The following is a 21,609-nucleotide window of genomic DNA, read 5'->3' on the forward strand; positions in this document are numbered from 1 at the left end:
AGCGTTATGGTTCACCAACCACTGCATTAGTCTTAAGAGGACCACAGTACCTTAATTCATGCTAACAGAATAGGTGACCTAAACGTACTTCTCAAGTGTTTGGTGATATTTATAATACCAACAACATTTACATAACTTCTCCTTGCTGCATTGCACACATCAAAAACATTTACTACTGTATGCTTTAGGACATGCTTGTACTGCTCTTGGCTAGTCATTCCCTTTATGAATTAGCGCATAGGGCACACATTAAAAGGTGTTAACATTTTTCAACTTCAGAGCTGTTTCCTTTCATGTTTAATTAAAGCATTCCACTTAATTTCTAGGCAGGATTAAAAATAGCAGTGTGTGTGTGTGTTTCTCTGTTCAACCAAACAAGATTTTCCTGTTTATTTTCAAGAAGAGTTTGTGTTCCAGAGAGGTGGTCATTCGACGTCTCAAGCCTGATGACAGTTGTCCACATATGTTCACCCCTCACCCCCTCACAGGCTGTCATATTGCAGTTGGCAGTGGGAGCCTTTGGGTAGCATATGTGAAGGAGTCATCTGCTACTGCCTGCTTCCCTTTGATGAACAGACATCACATGTGAACATCTCCCTCCCAGCGGTAATACGCATTTATTCCAGCACAGGGACAGGAAGCTAGAGAAGCTGTGTGCTGACATGCAGGGTGGCTTCCTTACAGGGTGTGCTCTTCTCATTCCTCAGAGTGTTACCCATGGCTGTTAGGAGATCAGACATCGTCGGTTGGACAGGATGGGGTTGGCAGTCCTGTGGGTCTGACTGCCACAACCAGAATGTCAGCATGCTACAGGAGCAAAGGCTATTTTCTCTCTCCCTCGTTTGTTGTGTATGCTCCTTTCTCTCCTCAGTCATACTATATACCAGGGATCATCAACTAAATTCAGCTGGCGAATGATTATTTCTTGAGTGGATTGTCAGGGGGCTGGAACATACTTCCAAATAATTTGCAGATTGCCCAAAGAGATATATTGTTTGATGAAAACATAATAATTTCAAACCTTGCTTACATTTGTATGCAATCATGTGTCTCTCTATTATGCGTGAGAATACTTGGGGACATATTTCTTGAATTAATATCACTTGGAAGTGATTTCCTGGTGTTTTTACAGTCTTTTATGTCCAACGATGAAAATAAAAAATGTAATACATTTGGGTTTTTTTGCTCAGAAAACTTGGGAGGACAAATAAAACAAATTTGGCCTGCAGGCTGCCAGTTGGGGAACCTTGTTGTACACCCAGCTAACAACAAACGTACACACAACTTAAAAGAATGTTCCCCTAAAAGTCTCATTAGGTTAGGGATTCCAAAATGTCTTTGGCCCGCAATTTGATATAAAAATGATTTTGAGGCCCCACTCAAAAAACTTTTTCATTGGGGCTATAACAGTCTATTACAAATCAGTCTGACAGTAGTATTGACAGTATTTCAGTCTGAAGTAAATATGGTTTGAAGTGACTGAACATATTGGGAAGTTCAGAAGATCATTAGGCAATAATTTTGTATGAACTTCTTTGTGGAAAAGAACATCATAATTGATTGTTCTTTTCCCCACAGTCTGATTTAGTGCCTGATCTTATCCACTCTGTTCGAATGAGGCTTGTGGGCATTGTAGCGGGAAACAGAGAGTCTTATCTTCAGTGATGGGGTCATAATATTTTGTAGCTTAAACCGTTCAAAAGATAGAGCCACATTTGTTAGAAGAAAACAGATACTGCTCTGTTTATTACAACCGCATCTATTGGAGGTTACAGACGTAACCCAGTTCTATGAACCAAGCTCAATTTAATTTTATTTGTGTTTCCCTCGTGACCCCATTTTCAAATCAGGCAATCCAACATGGGGTTGCGACCCCTAGTTTGCAAACGCTGGTTTTATCACGACTCAGGATATTACCCAGATGCAGACATAGGAGGCGGATAGTACAGTTCTCAGATGATTTATTGAAAACACGGGGCAGGCAAAGGGCAGGTTGAGGACAGGTCTGGGTTCGTGATCAGGTCAGAGTCAGGCAGCTACAGGACGGCAGGCAGGCTCGGGGTCAGGGCAGCCAGAATCGTCAGAACCGGGAAAACTAGGAAAACAAACTTGAGAAAAAGGAAGACGGGAAAGCACGCTGGTAAGACATGACAAGACAAGACGAACTGGCAAGAGACAGCGAACACAGGTATAAATACACAGGGGATAATGGGAAGATGGGCGACACCTGGAGGGGGGTGGAGACAAAGCACAAAGACAGGTGAAACAGATCAGGGTGTGAGAGGTTTAGGGTTTCTTCTGGACAGGGCCTAATACTGGCCCATAAACACATGCCCTATATATATCCCTTATCGGGAGAGTGGTTAGGGTGTTTGTCATTGGTGCTGATGGCCTGGCAATTTATGTCAAAGGGGAAGTTCACCCAAAAACACTTCTAGGCCTTTTATAACACTTGGTGGTTTGTCAGTACCCCAGACAGTTTTTAGTTTTTAGGTCCATTGCTTGAGTATTAAGCTGATTCTACCCCCACCTTCCCATAGAAACCCCATGCAACTTTATTCCCAGCCATCTAACGTCAGCTAACATTAGTTAGCTAACAGCAAGCTCTAACTTGGGGTATTTTGTTTAGACATGTCACGTTAACGTTAGCTAGCTAAATGAACTATAATCCCAATCCATAGAGTAACGTTACAAGCAATACAAACCAAGAGTGTCATAGCTAAAGTTAACCAAATAAATTAGGTTCAATGTTAACGTTAGCTAGCAAGCCAGCCATCGAACTCCAGCTGTCTAGCTAACAGCAAGCCCTAACTTGCAATGAAAACAACTTTCTGACAAAATTAGAAACGTATAATATCTGAAACTGTAGCTAGATTCTTACCCGTATACATGGATGAAAGCTTCATGGCAGACTGCAACCCCTTTCATTAATAAGACATCCTGTGTTGTTTCCGTTTAGTTTGCACAGCTTGTTTGGCCCGTTGTGTTCCACTGATTTCAAAACTTGGTCAACTTCTTCCGTGACAACAACACTGTTGATCGCTGTATCTTCCCCATCACCGTCATCAGAAGACTCTACAATGTCTTCTTCAATGAAAATGTTTTTACCTCAAATCAGAGATTTCCTCATCATCTGATTCATTTTCAAAGTCAGAGAGTCAGCATGCCACGATCGTCCTCCTTAATGTAGTCCATCTCAACTTTTCCTACAGACCTTTGTCGATAGTGCCTGATAAATTCAGAGCAGCAATGTTATTGAGAGCAGTAAAAACATATTTGCAGTTCTCCACGGCCAACGTTATTGTAATATTCATATGTGTAAACATACTGAATTATAATTGGATGCATTTTACCGCCATATCATACTGTGCTATGATTGGTTAAGACCACCCAAATGGTTAGGTCATGGTCAGTCCGATCCTGGTTGGCGATACGTGAACATGCCAGTTATAGCTAGCTAATAAAGAGCTACGTTAAGAAATATCCTGTAGTACTGCATTTTATTATTTTGTACAAAGCGTGCAAAACAAGACAGTTATATCTTTAGAAAAAACTGCAGTAGAAAGGATTATCTACGCATAACGAGCAGCTCATTTCATAGACACAAGATGCTACACCACAGAACAATCTGAAATAAATCTCTCAGCATGTTCAGCTCACTCATTGTCTCAGCCAATCATGGCTAGCGGGAAGGTTCCTCCTTTTTTCTTTGGCTAAACCAATTAGGCTCTTAATTTAACAACTTTATTTGTATTTACAGATGGCATAAAAGTTTGTTATTAAGGCACATGAAAGTTCACATGTTCGAGAAGACATTTCTGACAATTTTGATTAAAAAAATAAAATGTACGTTCAAAAAGCTCTCCTGTGAAGTCGTGACTTGCGACATACGCCTAATTTCCTGAATCGGGTCACATATGTACAAATCTACCTAAATTACCTTGTACCCCTGCACATCGACTCGGTACTGGTACCCCTTGTATATAGCCAAGATATCATTACTCATTGTGTATTTATTATTACTTTTATTATTACGTGTTATTACTTTTCTATTATTTCTCTATTTTCTCTCTCTCTTCATTGTTGCGAAGTAAATAAAGTAAATCAATAAGTAAATAAAATAAAATAAAATACAATTGTATTTGTCACATGCACCGAACACAACAGGTTAAAACCTCTTAAGGATCTCTACAAATCGGTGTCCCACCCATGGGACGGTTGAGCTAATGTGTGCTAATGCGATTAGCATGAGGTTGTAAGTAACAAGAACAATTCCCAGGACATAGACATATCTGATATTGGCAGAAAGCTTAAATTATTGTTAATCTAACTGCACTGTCCAATTTACAGTAGCTATTACAGTGAAAGAATACCATGCTATTGTTTGAGGAGAGTGCACAGTTATTGTCAGAGTCGCGTGTATAGGTGGCAGGGAAGTCAGGCGCAGGAGAGTCAAACGGAGTGTAAAATTGAGTCTTTTAATGAATGTCCCAGTAACATGCTCCATAACACTCATAAGAAAAGAACATAAACAAATATGGGTACGAAGACCCGTCATGCACCTATACACATAAACACAACACTAACAATAAACAATCTCTGACAAAGACATGAGGGGAAACAGAGGGTTAAATACACAACAGGTAATGGATGGGATTGAAAACAGGTGTGTGGGAAGACAAGACAAAACCAATGGAAAATGAAAAATGGATCAATGATGGCTAGAAGACCGGTGACGTCGAGCGCCGAGCACCGCCCGAACAAGGAGAGGCAACGACTTCGGCAGAAGTCGTGACAGTTATGAACTTGAAACATTTTTTTAATAAACCAATTAAGCATATTTGGGCAGACTTGATACAACATTTTGAACAGAAATGCAATGGATCATTGGATCAGTCTAAAACTTTGCACATACATTGCTGCCATCTAGTGGCCAAAATTTAAATTGCGCCTGGGCTGGAATAATAAATTATGGCCATTCTCTTGCATTTCAAAGATGATGGTACAAAAAAATACAAATACAAAAAAATACAAATTTCTTTGTATTATCTTTTACCAGATCTAATGTGTTATATTCTCCTACTGTCACGTTTGTGTGGAGAGACGGACAAAGGCGCAGCGGATATTGAGTTCCACATATTTATTATAAAGTGAAACTTAGCATAAACAAAACAATAAATCAATAAACTAAGGGTAAGGGGGAGTGATTAGTGGCGGTGGCGGCTCCGGTGCAGGTCGTAGCCCCCGCCCAGACCCCGGATCTGGCCATGGCGCCGGGCTGAATGCCGTGCCTGGACTGGGCATCGGCGCCAAGGAGGGCTCCGGCCATTGAGCTGGGTTGGACGCCTTGCCTGGACTGGGACTGGGCACCGGTGCAGAGGAAGGCTCCGGCCTTGGAGCGGAACAGGACGCCATGCCTGGACTGGGCACCGGCGCAGAGGAAGGCTCCTGCCATGGAGCGGGACTGGACGCCGTGCCTGGACGCCGTGCCTGGACGCCGTGCCTGGACTGGGCACCGGTGCAGAGGAAGACTCCTGCCATGGAGCGGGACTGGACGCCGTGCCTGGACTGGGCACCAGTGCAGATGAAGGCTCCTGCCATGGAGCAGGACTGGCCGCCGTTTCTGGACTCTCCGGACCTTTGACCGTCCTTGGAGATTCCGGACTGTGTACCGTCCTTGGAGGTTCCGGACTGTGGACCGTCGCAGGAGGTTCCGGACTGTGGACCGTCGCAGGAGGTTCCGGACTGTGGACCGTCGCAGGAGGTTCCGGACTGTGGACCGTCGCAGGAGGTTCCGGACTGTGGACCGTCGCCGGAAGCTCTGGACTGTGAACCGTCGCCGGAAGCTCTGGACTGTGAACCGTCGCCCGGAAGCTCTGGACTATGAACCCTCGCCGGAAGCTCTTGACTGTGAATGCGCACTGGAGGCCTAGTGCGTGGAGCAGGTACAGGATGTACCGGACTGGGAAGGCGTACTGGAGGCCTGGTGCGTGGAGCCGGCACAGGTGGCACCGGACTGGTGACACACACTTCAGGGCGAGTGCGGGGAGCAGGCACAGGACGTACCGGACTGGGGAGGAGCACTGGAAGCCTGGTGCATGGAACCGGCACAGGTGGCACCGGACTGGTGACACGCACTTCAGGGCGAGTGCGGGGAGGAGGCACAAGACGTACCGGACTGGGGACACGCACTTCAGGGCGAGTGCGGGGAGGAGACACAGGACGTACCGGACTGGAAAGGCACACTGAAGGCCAGAAGCGTGGAGCCGGTACAGGTTGCACCAGCCTGCTAACCGGATCCTCTGGTCGAATGTTGAGCAGAACACACTTACACAACATCTCTCTCATCTCTTTCTCTCCCAACCCCTCCATTGCCTCCTTAACAGTCTCTGGCTCTTCCCGCGGCTCAGCCGCCAGCTCCATCTGCCCCCCCCAAAAAATCTTGGGGTTTCTGTGGCCGTGGTCTGACGACACGCTCCTCCAGCGTTTGCCATTCGGGCTCTGGCACTCTCCTCGACTCGACCGGCCACCCCGTGTGCCAGCCCCCCAAAAATCTTGGGGTTGTCCTTGGGCTTTCTGTGGCCGCGAACCTCGGCGTCATCGCTGTCCTTCATCCTTTCCTTGCTTCTGCCCCCAAGGAAGGCGATCCTGTCCTGCCAGGATTTCCTCCCAAGTCCAGTATACCTTCTCCTCCTGGGCAAGCTGCTTGGTCCTGTTGTGGTGGGATATTCTGTCACCTTTGTGTGGAGAGACGAACCAAGGCGCAGCGGATGTTGAGTTCCACGTATTTATTATGAAGTGAAACTTAGCAAAAACAAACAATAAATCAATAAACTAACAACGAAACGTGACTACGTGGTGCACATGCACAAAACACAAAATAATATCCCACATAGCAGGTGGAAACAGGGAACCCTTAAGTATGATCCCCAATTAGAGACAAAGAACCTCAGCTGCCTCTAATTGGGAACCATACCAAGAGCACCAACATAGAAATAATAAACCTAGAACACCCCCTAGTCATGCCCTGACCTACTATACCATAGAGAACCAAGGGCTCTCCATGGTCAGGGCGTGACACCTACATTAATTTCCTTTCAAATGGTTGTCAAATGTTTCCTTTCAAATGGTATCAAGAATATGCATATCCTTGCTTCAGGTCCTGAACTACAGGCAGTTAGATGTGGGTGTCATTTTAGGTGAACATTTTAAAAACGGTTGGATCCTTTAAACCCAGACATCTTTTGAGAAACAATTGTGACCATTGTTGGGTTAAGCCACAGAAGAAGAATAGACAGCAGTTAATGGTAAAAAAATTCTGGGTTAGGTTTAAAAAATATATATGATTATTTAACCTTTATTTAACCAGGAAGGGCTCATTGAGATTTGAAAGCTCTTTTTCAAGAGTGTCCTGGCCAAGATAGACAGCACCAAGTCATTACACAAAATCAGACAGACAACATGAAAAACTACAGGTAATCCAGTAAAAAGAAACATAGAATTCACAAGAGTATAACAAGATCATAAAACAGCAAATTAAAAACATTGACAGGTCAGGGAATCAGCCTCAAAATCCTTCATCAATTATTTAAAAACAAGTATTTTGTAAGGCGTTCCAAGCCAATGGTGCAGAGTACATAAAATCCCTTTAACCAAATTCAGTTCGGACATTTGAAACAGTTAGCAGGATAAAGTCCTGCGAACGAAGAGAGTACCCACCACATAAAAATGGCCAAATAAAATGGTAGTAATCTCAAAATGGCTTTGTAAATAAAAGTATACCAGTGACTGAGCCTACGATTGACTAGAGAAGGCTAGACGTCCCTGGTATATAAAGTGCTGTGGTGCGTAAGGGTTTTGCAGTTTAAAATAAATCTCAATGCTCCATGGTAAAAGTGTGTCAATTGATCTCAAACACTGAGCGGAAGCATTCAAAATATCCCCATGGTCTAATATAGGCATAAATGTAGCTGATACTAGCCTCCTTCTGGCTTCAATAGAAAAACAGGCCTTATTCCTAAAATAAAGTCCCAACTTCAGCTTAAATTTTTTTGTAAGTTGTTGAATATCCTTTTTAAAAGAGAGGCCATAATTAATTACAATTCCAAGATATTTATATGAGGTTACAGTCTCAATCTCATTGCCCTGACAGGTAGTAATAGGTGAAAGGTTCATGGGTCTATTTCTTGCTTTAGAAAACACCATTTGTTTAGTTTTGTCAGTATTGAGGATAAGCTTCAATTGACACAAGGTATGGTGAACAGTATTAAAAGCAGTTTGCAAGTTCTGGAAAGCTTTTTTATCAGCATAACAGTGAAGTTGCGCATTTTGCACATTTTGTCTAAATTATTTATATAAATAGTGAATAAGAGGGGACCAAGTACAGAGCCCTGAGGCACACCATTACAGACAGACAATTTAACAGACATGAGCCCATCAAATTGAGTGCACTGAGTTCTATCAGACAGATAGTTAGCAAACCATGCAAATGCATGCTCCGAAAGACCTACACTCGACAATCTCTGCCTCAGTATAGCATGATCAACTGTATCAAAAGCCTTAGAGAGATCAATAAAAAGTGAGACGCAGTTCTGTTTTTTCGTCAAGGGCTTCAGTGATATCATGTAAAACCTTCATGGCTGCTGTACTTGTGCTATGCTTCTTCCTGAAGCCCTATTGGTATATTGATAAAATAGAGTTAGTATATAAAAACTATTTTAGCTGTTCACTAACAAGGGTTTCAAGTATTTTCGCCAGGGGTGACCGCTTTGAAATTGGTCTATAATTATTTAAAAGAGTTGGATCCCCCCCTTTTTAAAAGTGGTAGGACAAATGCTGATTTCCAGATCTTTGGAATTTCATTACATTCCTGTAACGCTCGTCGGAAGAAGTGGACCAAGGTGCAGCGTGGTACGTGTTCATGATTCTTTATTAAATCCGAACTCCAAACCAAACAACAAAAGAACGTCACGTTCCGTAGGCTATGCAGAGCTAACAAAAAACAACATCCCAGGTGGCAAAACAGGCTGCCTAAGTATGATTCCCAATCAGAGACAACGATAGACAGCTGTCCCTAATTGAGAACCATACCCGCCAAAACATAGAAACACAAAGCCTAGAAATAAAGAACATAGAATGCCCACCCAAATCACACCCTGACCAAACCAAATAGAGACATAAAAATGCTCTCTAAGGTCAGGGCGTGACAATTCCAGGGTTAAATTGAACAGATATGTAAGTGGTTCAGCTATGAAATCAGCTGCAAGTTCTAAAAAGCAGGGATCAAGATGATCAGGACCTGCAGGGTTTCTCTGATCTAAAGATTTCAGGGCTTTATGTACCTCCTGCACAGAGAATGGCAAACATCTAAAAGTTTGACCAGCTCTCACTGGTTCATCCACACAGGGTTGTACAGAGACATAGGATACTGAATCAACACAGCCTACCAGATGATACAAAGTGCTCATTGAAAATTCAGCATTTCAGTTTTGTCATATTGTAACGATGTTCGTCTGAGGAAGAAGGAGTAGACCAAAGCGCAGCGTGGTAAGTGTTCATGATTTAATCCAAAAAACCAAATCGAACAAAAACAACAAACAGGAGAACGAAAGCGAAAGAGTTCTGTCTGGTGCAGACACAAAACAGAAAACAACTACCCACAAAACACAGGTGGGAAAAGGCTACCTAAGTATGGTTCTCAGTCAAGGACCATATCACCTCCACCCTACCGGACACCCTAGACCCACTCCAATTTGCTTACCGACCCAATAGGTCCACAGACGACGCAATCGCAACCACACTGCACACTGCCCTAACCCATCTGGACAAGAGGAATACCTATCTGAGAATGCTGTTCATCGACTACAGCTCAGCATTTAACACCATAGTACCCTCCAAACTCGTCATCAAGCTCGAGATCCTGGGTCTCGACCCCGCCCTGTGCAACTGGGTACTGGACTTCCTGACGGGCCGCCCCCAGGTGGTGAGGGTAGGTAACAACATCTCCACCCCGCTGATCCTCAACACTGGGGCCCCACAAGGGTGCGTTCTGAGCCCTCTCCTGTACTCCCTGTTCACCCACGACTGCGTGGCCATGCACGCCTCCAACTCAATCATCAAGTTTGCGGATGACACTACAGTGGTAGGCTTGATTACCAACAACGACGAGACGGCCTACAGGGAGGAGGTGAGGGCCCTCGGAGTGTGGTGTCAGGAAAATAACCTCACACTCAACGTCAACAAAACAAAGGAGATGATTGTGGACTTCAGGAAACAGCAGAGGGAGCACCCCCCTATCCACATCGACGGGACAGTAGTGGAGAAGGTGGAAAGTTTTAAGTTCCTCGGTGTACACATCACGGACAAACTGAATTGGTCCACCCACACAGACAGCGTTGTGAAGAAGGCGCAGCAGCGCCTCTTCAACCTCAGGAGGCTGAAGAAATTCGGCTTGTCACCAAAAGCACTCACAAACTTCTACAGATGCACAATCGAGAGCATCCTGTCGGGCTGTATCACCGCCTGGTACGGCAACTGCTCCGCCCACAACCGTAAGGCTCTCCAGAGGGTAGTGAGGTCTGCACAACGCATCACCGGGGGCAAACTACCTGCTCTCCAGGACACCTACACCACCCGATGTCACAGGAAGGCCATAAAGATCATCAAGGACAACAACCACCCAAGCCACTGCCTGTTCACCCCGCTATCATCCAGAAGGCGAGGTCAGTACAGGTGCATCAAAGCAGGGACCGAGAGACTGAAAAACAGCTTCTATCTCAAGGCCATCAGACTGTTAAACAGCCACCACTAACATTTAGCGGCCGCTGCCAACATACTGACTCAACTCCAGCCACTTTAATAATGGGAATTGATGGGAATTATGTAAAAATGTACCACTAGCCACTTTAAACAATGCCACTTAATATAATGTTTACATACCCTACATAACTCATCTCATATGTATATGTATATACTGTACTCTATATCATCTACTGCATCTTGACATCTTTATGTAATACATGTATCACTAGCCACTTTAAACTATGCCACTTTATGTTTACATACCCTACATTACTCATCTCATATGTATATACTGTACTCTATACCATCTACTGCATCTTGCCTATGCCGTTCTGTACCATCACTCATTCATATATCTTTATGTACATATTCTTTATCCCTTTACACTTGTGTGTATAAGGTAGTAGTTGTGGAATTGTTAGGTTAGATTACTTGTTGGTTATTACTGCATTGTCGGAACTAGAAGCACAAGCATTTCGCTACACTCGCATTAACATCTGCTAACCATGTGTATGTGACAAATACAATTTGATTTGATTTGATTTGAATCAGAGACAACGATGGACAGCTGCCTCCGAGAACCACACCCTGCCAAACACACAGAAGTAGAAAACAAAGAACACAAAACATAGAATGCCCACCCCAACTCACGCCCTGACCAAACCAAAATACAGACATAAAAAGGATCTCTAAGGTCGGGGCGTGACAGTACCCCCCCCCCCTAAAGGTGCGGACTCCGGCCGCAAAACCTAAACCCACAGGGGAGGGTCTGGGTGGGCATCTATCCACGGTGGACCCCGCTCCACCTTAGGCTTGGCCCACTTAGGTGGCGCCTCTGGAGCGGGGACCCTCGCAGCGGGCCCCGGACAGGAGGGAGACTCTGGCAGCTCCGGACAGGAGGGAGACTCTGGCAGCTCCGGACAGGAGGGAGACTCTGGCAGCTCCGGACAGGAGGGAGACTCTGGCAGCTCCGGGCTGGAGGCCGTCTCTGGAGGCTCCGGGCTGGAGGCCGTCTCTGGAGGCCCCGGGCTGGAAGCCGTCTCTGGAGGCTTCGTGCCATGTCTCACCCCTGGAGGCTTCTTGCCATGGATCATCACTGGAGGCTTCTTGCCATGGATCATCACTGGCGGCTTCGTGCCACGGATCATCACTGGAGGCTTCGTGCCACGGATCATCACTGGAGGCTTCGTGCCACGGATCATCACTGGAGGCTTCGTGCCACGGATCATCACTGGAGGCTTCGTGCCATGTATCATCACTGGAGGCTTTGTGCCATGGATCATCACTGGAGGCTTCTTGCCATGGATCATCACTGGAGCCTTCGTGCCATGGATCATCACTGGAGGCTTCGTGCCATGGATCATCACTGGAGTGGAGAGACACACAGGAGGCCTGGCTCTGGGAGCAGACACAGGACTCACCAGGCTGGGGAGACATGCAGGAGGGTTAGGGCTTAGCACAGGCACAGGACTCACCAGGCTGGGGAGACATACAAGAGGCCTCTTCCTTAGCCGAGGCACCGGATACACTGGGCCGTGAAGGCACACTGGCGGTCTCGAGCGCAGAGCTAGCACAACTCGTCCTGGCTGGATACCCCCTGTAGCCCGGCAAGTGCGGGGAGCTGGAACAGGCCGCACTGGGCTGTGCTGGCGAACCGGGGACACCGTGCGTAGGGCTGCAGGATAACCCGGGCCGAGGAGACGCACTGGAGGTCTGGAGAGCAGGGCTGGCACACTCCGCCCTGGCTCGATGCCCACTCTAGCCTGGCCGATGCGAGGAGCTGGGATATAGCGCACCGGGCTAAGAACGCGTACTGGAAACACTGTGCGCTCCACCGCATAACACGGTGCCTGACCAATACGACGCCCGCCACGGTAAGCATGGGAAGTTGGCTCAGATCTCCAACCTGACTCTGCCACACTCCCCGTGTGCCCCCCCAAAACATTTTTTTGGGGCTGCCTCTCAGGCTTCCTTGCCAGCCGTGTTCGTCTCGCCAACTCCATCCTCCGGTATCCCTCTTCGCACTGCTCCATAGACTCCCAGGCGGGCTCTGGCACTCTCCCTGGGTCGACCGCCCATCTCTCTACCTCCTCCCAGGTTGTCTCATACTCCTGGCCACGCTGCTCCTCCTTACCACGCTGCTTGGTCCTTTGGTGGTGGGTAGTTCTGTAACGATGTTCGTCTGAGGAAGAAGGAGTAGACCAAAGCGCAGTGTGGTAAGTGTTCATGATTTAATCCAAAAAAACAAATCAAACAAAAACAACAAACAGGAGAATGAATGCGAAACAGTTCTGTCTGGTGCAGACACAAAACAGAAAACAACTACCCACAAAACACAGGTGGGAAAAGGCTACCTAAGTATGGTTCGCAATCAGAGACAACGATAGACAGCTGCCTCTGATCGAGAACCACACCCGGCAAAACACACAGAAATAGAAAACAAAGAACACAAAACATAGAATGCCCACCCCAACTCACGCCCTGACCAAACCAAAATAGAGACATAAAAAGGAACTCTAAGGTCAGGGCGTGACACATATACAGCAACACATGACGGTAATTCATTAACATTACTGTTACCAGACATAGACGTACAGTAATAGCCTTCCAAAACGTTCTAGGGTCATTCAAGTTATCAGTGGTAACAGACATAAAATATTCAGACTTGACCTTCCTGAGAAGAAAATAACACTTGTTTCGTAGCTGCCTAAAAAGAAGCCAATCAGCATCAGAACATGATTTCCTTGCTTTAGCCTAGGCTAGATTATGTTTGTGAATAATACAAGGCAGCTCAAAAGAAAACCATGGATTATCCCACCCTTTAACTCTGAACCTGCTGAATGGAGCATGTTTGTTTACTATTTGGAATAAAACATAATGAAAGAATTTCTGGGCAGTTTCCACATCAGGAATAAACTCAATCTTGCTCCAGTCAAAATGAAATAAAACGTGGGTTTGTCTTAGGAACCTTAGTAGTTCTAACAACAACAACAGCACAATGGTCACTTAAATCATTAAAAAAACACCAACCGCAGAATAGTTATGTGGAACATTCGTCAATATCAAATCAATCAGGGTAGATTTCTCTGGACATTTGAGATTTGGGCGGGTGGGTGAGTTCATCAACTGGGTAATATACATTGAATTACAATACATTTTAAAATCATCAGACACCGGCTTTAACCAACACCAGTTGAGATCACCAATCAAGATAATTTCACTGTAAAGAAGTTTAGACATAAGGTGCATCAGAGAAGAACATGCACCCTTGCTGCACCCTCGACAACTACTGTGATTATTATTATTTGACCATGCTGGTAATTTATGAACATTTGATCATCTTGGCCATGTTCTGTTATAATCTCCACCCGGCACAGCCAGAAGAGGACTGGCCACCCCTCATAGCCTGGTTCCTCTCTAGGTTTCTTCCTAGGTTTTGGCCTTTCTAGGGAGTTTTTCCTAGCCACCGTGCTTCTACACCTGCATTGCTTGCTGTTTGGGGTTTTAGGCTGGGTTTCTGTACAGCACTTTGAGATATCAGCTGATGTAAGAAGGGCTATTTAAATAAATTTGATTTGATTTGACATATTCAATCTCTCCCTATCCCAGTCTGGTGTCCCCACTTGCCTAAATATATCCACCATTGTTCCTGTACCCAAGAAAGCAAGGGAAACTGAACTAAATAACTATTGCCGCGTAGCACTCACTTCTGTCATCATGAAGTGCTTTAAGAGGCTAATTAAGGTTCACCCTAGACCCACTTCAACTTGCTTACTACCCCAATAGACCCACAGACGACGCAATCGCCATCGCACTGCACACTGCCCTATCCCATGTGGACAAGAGGAATACCTATGTAAGAACGCTGTTCATTGACCATAGCTCAGCATTCAACACCATAGTACCCTCCAAGCTCATCATTAAGTTCGGGGCCCTGGGTCTGAACCCCGCCCTGTGCAACTGGGTCCTGGACTTCCTGACGGGCCGCTACCAGGTGGTGAAAGTAGGAAACAACACCTCCACTTCGCTGATCCTCAACACAGGGGCCCCACAAGGGTGTGTGCTCAGCCCCCTCCTGTACTCCCTGTTCACCCATGACTGCGTGGTCACGCACGCCGCCAACTCAATCATCAAGTTTGCAGACGAAAGTGAGGAAGTGAGGGTACAGTCTGCCCAATGCATCACTTGGGGCAAACTACCTGCCCTCCAGGACACCTACTGCACCCAATGTCAAGGACAACAACCACCCGAGCCACTGCCTGTTCACCCCGCTATCATCCAGAAGACAAGGTTAGTACAGGTGCATCAAAGCTGGGACCGAGAGACTGAAAAACAGCTTCTATCTTAAGGCCATCAGACTGTTAAATAGCCATCACTAGGCAGCTTCCACCCGGTTACGTAACCCTGCACAGAGGCTGCTGTCCTATATACATAGACTTGAAATCACTGGCCTCTTTAATAATGGAACACTAATCACTTTAATAATGTTTACATATTTTTGCTTTACTCATCTCATATGTATATACTGTATTCTATTCTAGTGTATTTTAGTCAATGCCACTCCGACATTGCTTATCCTAATATTTATATATTGCTTAATTCCATTCTATTACTTTTAGGTTTTGTGTGTATTGTTGTGAATTGTTAGATATTACTGCACTGTTGGAGCTAGAAACACAAGCATTAATCTACACCCACAATAACATCTGCTAAACATGTGTATATGAACAATACCATTTGATTTGAACAAAATGTGGAAAAAGTCAAGGGCTGTGAATACTTTCTGAAGGCACTGTAAGTTCTGATTGACATTAAGGGAATGTTCTCTTAACTTTAACACCAAAACATGCCAAAAGGTTCTAAGGTTTTTTGCTAACATAGATAGAATATTCCCCTAACTAATGGAAAACTGAACACTCAAACATTAGGGGAACATTACGAGTAACATTACAAAAACATTCTCTCTCCCTAGAATTGACTCCACTAGCGTGTTGGATTAAATGCAGTAGACACATTTCAGTGGAATGCATTCAGTTGTACAACTGACTAGGTATCCCCCTTTCCCAAGTCGTTCATTATTTTCCATAGAACACATAGCTCCTTGTTGATTATCGCTTACATATGACTCTCGGGATATGAAGCAGACAGCTGCCAAACGAATGCTGAATAAAATATTTAGCTGGGAGCAGGTTGAGAATAATGAGGAGTTTTTGGGTCACTGTCCTCATTCACTCCTCCAGAGTCGCTCATGTTTCAGAAGCAAATCTTTTTTGATTGTTTTGAGTTCATCTGAAAATCTATGAATGTTTCAGGACTAGACCTACAGTATACAATGCCTTAAGGTCCATCCTGATTCCCTCTATGGAAGGTCTATAAATCTAGCCAGGTTGTTGATATATTTTGCATTATTTAGGTTTTGCTCTTTGGTGAGGAGATCTTTTATGTAACAATGAAGGAGCATTTGAAAGGCCTCTTGACAGTTTCTTGTTTTAAAATGCAATATGACAGGGCATGTTTTAAGTGTGAAACAGCTGGCAGAGCTATAACATCTGTGGGTATTAAATAGTTCATGACCATATGAATGTCTGAGTGACTGGGGAATATACAGTGGGGAGAACAAGTATTTGATACACTGCCGATTTTGCAGGTTTTCCTACTTACAAAGCATGTAGAGGTCTGTCATTTTTATCATAGGTACACTTCAACTGTGAGAGACGGAATCTAAAACAAAAATCCAGAAAATCACATTGTATGATTTTTAAGTAATTAATTTGCATTTTATTGCATGACATAAGTATTTGAAAACCTACCAACCAGTAAGAATTCCGGCTCTCACAGACCTGTTAGTTTTTCTTTAAGAAGCCCTCCTGTTCTCCACTCATTACCTGTATTAACTGCACCTGTTTGAACTCGTTACCTGTATAAAAGACACCTGTCCACACACTCAATCAAACAGACTCCAACCTCTCCACAATGGCCAAGACCAGAGAGCTGTGTAAGGACATCAGGGATAAATTGTAGACCTGTACAAGGCTGGGATGGGCTACAGGACAATAGGCAAGCAGCTTGGTGAGAAGGCAACAACTGTTGGCACAATTATTAGAAAATGGAAGAAGTTCAAGATGACGGTCAATCACCCTCGGTCTGGGGCTCCATGCAAGATCTCACCTCGTGGGGCATCAATGATCATGAGGAATGTGAGGGATCAGCCCAGAACTACACGGCAGGACCTGGTCAATGACCTGAAGAGAGCTGGGACCACAGTCTCAAAGAAAACCATTAGTAACACACTACGCCGTCATGGATTAAAATCCTGCAGCGCACGCAAGGTCCCCCTGCTTAAGCCAGTGCATGTCCAGGCCTGTCTGAAGTTTGCCAATGACCATCTGGATGATCCAGAGGAGGAATGGGAGAAGGTCATGTGGTCTGATGAGACAAAAATAGAGCTTTTTGGTCTAACTCCACTCGCCGTGTTTGGAGGAAGAAGAAGTATGAGTACAACCCCAAGAACACCATCCCAACCGTGAAGCATGGAGGTGGAAACATCATTCTTTGGGGATGCTTTTCTGCAAAGGGGACAGGACGACTGCACCGTATTGAGGGGAGGATGGATGGGGCCATGTATCGCGAGATCTTGACCAACAACCTTCTTCCCTCAGTAAGAGCATTGAAGATGGGTCGTGGCTGGGTCTTCCAGCATGACAACGACCCGAAACACACAGCCAGGGCAACTAAGGAGTGGCTCCGTAAGAAGCATCTCAAGGTCCTGGAGTGGCCTAGCCAGTCTCCAGACCTGAATCCAATAGAAAATCTTTGGAGGGAGCCGAAAGTCCGTATTGCCCAGCGACAGCCCCGAAACCTGAAGGATCTGGAGAAGGTCTGTATGGAGGAGTGGGCCAAAATCCCTGCTGCAGTGTGTGCAAACCTGGTCAAGAACTACAGGAAACGTATGATCTCTGTAATTACCAACTAAGGTTTCTGTACCAAATATTAAGTTCTGCTTTTCTGATGTATCAAATACTTATGTCATGCAATAAAATGCAAATTAATTACTTAAAAATCATACAATGTGATTTTCTGGATTTTTGTTTTAGATTCCTTCTCTCACAGTTGAAGTGTACCTATGATAAAAATTACAGACCTCTACATGCTTTGTAAGTAGGAAAACCTGCAAAATCGTCAGTGTATCAAATACTTGTTCTCCCCACTGTATGTGCATACTGGAAGAAACCACTGAGATTTTAAACCAAGTGCTGCTTTATTTACAAAGTGATGAAATAAATATGCTTTCATTTCTCCAGGTAAATATGAGAATAATGTCTGTCGGCAAAGCAGTTGTAGACGGTATGTCAATGAATGTCGTCGACACTAGACACTTTAAATAACATGGAATCATATGACAAAATATAGTGCAAGCCAGGAATAGATATCTGTTTGCAATAATAATGAACAAGTATTTTACAAAAGTCGAGGTAGAGAAAGCACACGCTGCTTCAATGATTACGTTTTACACAGATCAATACAGAGAATGTCAACAGAACAGAGCAGTTGTTGTGATCAACTGAAGTTGAGGCAGAGTTCCTAGAAGTTTTGACCACATCCTGCTATGAAGTAGAGACAGCAGAAGTAGCAATACCTGATGCTTCAGGTGTTGGAGATGAAGACGTTAATGGGTGGACTTATTCCTTGTTGGGTGAACCTCATCAGCATAATTAGTGCCTTTTCCATAATGGTCATGTTGAATAGTTTGATCATCTTTTGTTACAACACAATCAAAACAGTAGGGAAAATCAGTCTGTTTCGAGCAGCCTACTCTAACCGTTTGTGTATGAGGTAAAAACTCAACTCAGCAAAAACATCCCCATAGAGCTCCATAGTTTAAGATCACTTCTACATGTTTTACACTTATGTGCTTACGTATGCTTGGGTGACGTAGTTTAAACCACTGTGCTGCTGAACTACAGATGTAGGATCTTAATTTCAGCCAGTTTGCTAGAGCAAGAAAATAATCCAGCAACAGGAAATGTGAATTATTATGTGGATTATAATGAATTACATTTTTTTAGGGGTTGATATATTTTTCGTAAGGGGAAACCAAGTCTGTAAATTACAAACTCCAGAAGCCTATTTAAACCTCAAATACACTACAAGTTTTAAATGTCCTGCATTGCAGGAAAGCTCTCATGCAACAGGGTGATCAAAGTAGCCCTTTCCTGCAGTCAAATGACCTAGTTGCCTCATGGGTGGAATGTTATTCATAGTTTTCATAATTAAGAAACATCTTTTTTTTTAAACGATGTGTGTTTCTTAGTCAAAGCTTTTGTTATATTTCAGTCTTCTGTGATGTATATAAAGTGTAAATTTAACACATTATCTATATCTGACATGGTACAGGTATCTTCTTTTTTTAAGCCCATAACAATGTGTGTGAGGTGTATACTTTTGTTTCAAAGTAGATTTGTTTAAGACTACCAAGAAACACTCGGTGTGACCCTGTTTTAGTCCACTGCAGTAAAAGGTTTTAAGATCCTACATATGTACTGTATGTCAGATTTACTATGCACAACATTCTGCTCCTCCATGGATAATGCATAGCATGTTAGACAGATGCAAGCTTCAATGCAAGCTTCAATGAATGCCAAATGAAGAGTTTTGTTATCTGAAATAGTGAGGGTTCCTGTGGATTTTGTAAATGGGCATTTCTCAGAGATAATATGTTTCTAGTTAGGGTACATTCTCAGGCGCTAACCATTAGGCCTACTTGTTGTACCATCTCTCTTTTATCTCTTACCCATTAAATCACTTCAAATCACAGGCTTGTCATATTTGCTACCCTCAGGTGCTTTGTGGTAACATTTGAAAGATTAACTTTTGTTTGTTGGCTTTCATTTGCATTACAATTTATATTCGAAAGTAATATACTATCTTGGCCATGTACTGTGTGTGTGTCCCTTGGGTCTGTGTGTGTCCCGCCCTTGGGTCTGTGTGTGTCCCCCCCTTGGGTCTGTGTGTGTCCCCCCTTGGGTCTGTGTGTGTGTGTTCCTTGGGTCTGTGTGTGTCCCTTGGGTCTGTGTGTGTCCCCCCCTTGGGTCTGTGTGTGTGTCCCCCTTGGGTCTGTGTGTGTCCCCCCTTGGGTCTGTGTGTGTGTGTTCCATGGGTCTGTGTGTGTGTCCCCCTTGGGTCTGTGTGTGTGTCCCCCTTGGGTCTGTGTGTGTGTCCCCCTTGGGTCTGTGTGTGTGTCCCCCTTGGGTCTGTGTGTGTCCCCCCCTTGGGTCTGTGTGTGTCCCCCCTTGGGTCTGTGTGTGTCCCCCCCCTTGGGTCTGTGTGTGTCCCCCCTTGGGTCTGTGTGTGTGTGTTCCTTGGGTCTGTGTGTGTCCCCCCCTGGGGTCTGTGTGTGTGTCCCCCCCTTGGGTCTGTGTGTGTCCCCCCTTGGGTCTGTGTGTGTGTGTTCCTTGGGTCTGTGTGTGTCCCCCCCTTGGGTCTGTGTGTGTGTTCCCCCCTTGGGTCTGTGTGTGTGTGTCCCTTGGGTCTGTGTGTGTCCCCCTTGGGTCTGTGTGTGTGTGTCCCCCTTGGGTCTGTGTGTGTGTCCCCCTCTTGGGTCTGTGTGTCCCCCCCTTGGGTCTGTGTGTCCCCCCCTTGGGTCTGTGTGTCCCCCCATTGGGTCTGTGTGTGTGTGTCCCCCTTGGGTCTGTGTGTGTGTCCCTTGGGTCTGTGTGTGTCCCCCCCCTTGGGTCTGTGTGTGTGTCCCCCTCTTGGGTCTGTGTTTCCCCCCCTTGGGTCTGTGTGTGTCCCCCTTGGGTCTGTGTGTCCCCCCCTTGGGTCTGTGTGTCCCCCCCCCCATTGGGTCTGTGTGTGTGTGTCCCCCTTGGGTCTGTGTGTGTGTCCCTTGGGTCTGTGTGTGTGTCCCCCTTGGGTCTGTGTGTGTGTCCCCCTTGGGTCTGTGTGTGTGTGTCCCTTGGGTCTGTGTGTGTGTGTCCCCCTTGGGTCTGTGTGTGTGTCCCCCCCTTGGGTCTGTGTGCCCCCCCCCCCCATTGGGTCTGTGTGTGTGTGTCCCCCTTGGGTCTGTGTGTGTGTCCTTTGGGTCTGTGTGTGTCCCCCCCTTGGGTCTGTGTGTGTGTCCCTTGGGTCTGTGTGTGTGTACCGCTTGGGTCTTTGTGTGTGTACCCCTTGGGTCTGTGTGTGTGTGTCCCCCTTGGGACTGTGTGTGTGTCCCTTGGGTCTGTGTGTGTGTCCCTTGGGTCTGTGTGTGTGTGTCCCTTGGGTCTGTGTGTGTGTGTCCCTTGGGTCTGTGTGTGTGTGTCCCTTGGGTCTGTGTGTGTGTCCCTTGGGTCTGTGTGTGTGTGTCCCTTGGGACTGTGTGTGTGTCCCTTGGGTCTGTGTGTGTGTGTCCCTTGGGTGTGTGTGTCCCTTGGGTCTGTGTGTGTGTGTCCCTTGGGTCTGTGAGTGTGTGTCCCTTGGGTCTGTATGTGTGTCCCTTGGGTCTGTGTGTGTGTGTCCCTTGGGACTGTGTGTGTGTCCCTTGGGTCTGTGTGTGTGTGTCCCTTGGGTCTGTGTGTGTGTGTGTCCCTTGGGTCTGTGTGTGTGTGTCCCTTGGATCTGTGTGTGTGTGTCCCCCTTGCGTATGTGTGTCCCTTGGATCTGTGTGTGTCCCTTGCGTCTGTGTGTGTGTGTCCCTTGGGTCTGTGTGTGTGTGTCCCTTGGGTCTGTGTGTGTGTGTCCCTTGGGTCTGTGTGTGTGTGTCCCTTGGGTCTGTGTGTGTGTGTCCCTTGGGTCTGTGTGTGTGTGTCCCTTGGGTCTGTGTGTGTGTGT

Source organism: Salvelinus alpinus, chromosome 19, assembly GCF_045679555.1.
Source record: "Salvelinus alpinus chromosome 19, SLU_Salpinus.1, whole genome shotgun sequence".
NCBI classification, from domain to species: Eukaryota; Metazoa; Chordata; class Actinopteri; order Salmoniformes; family Salmonidae; genus Salvelinus; species Salvelinus alpinus.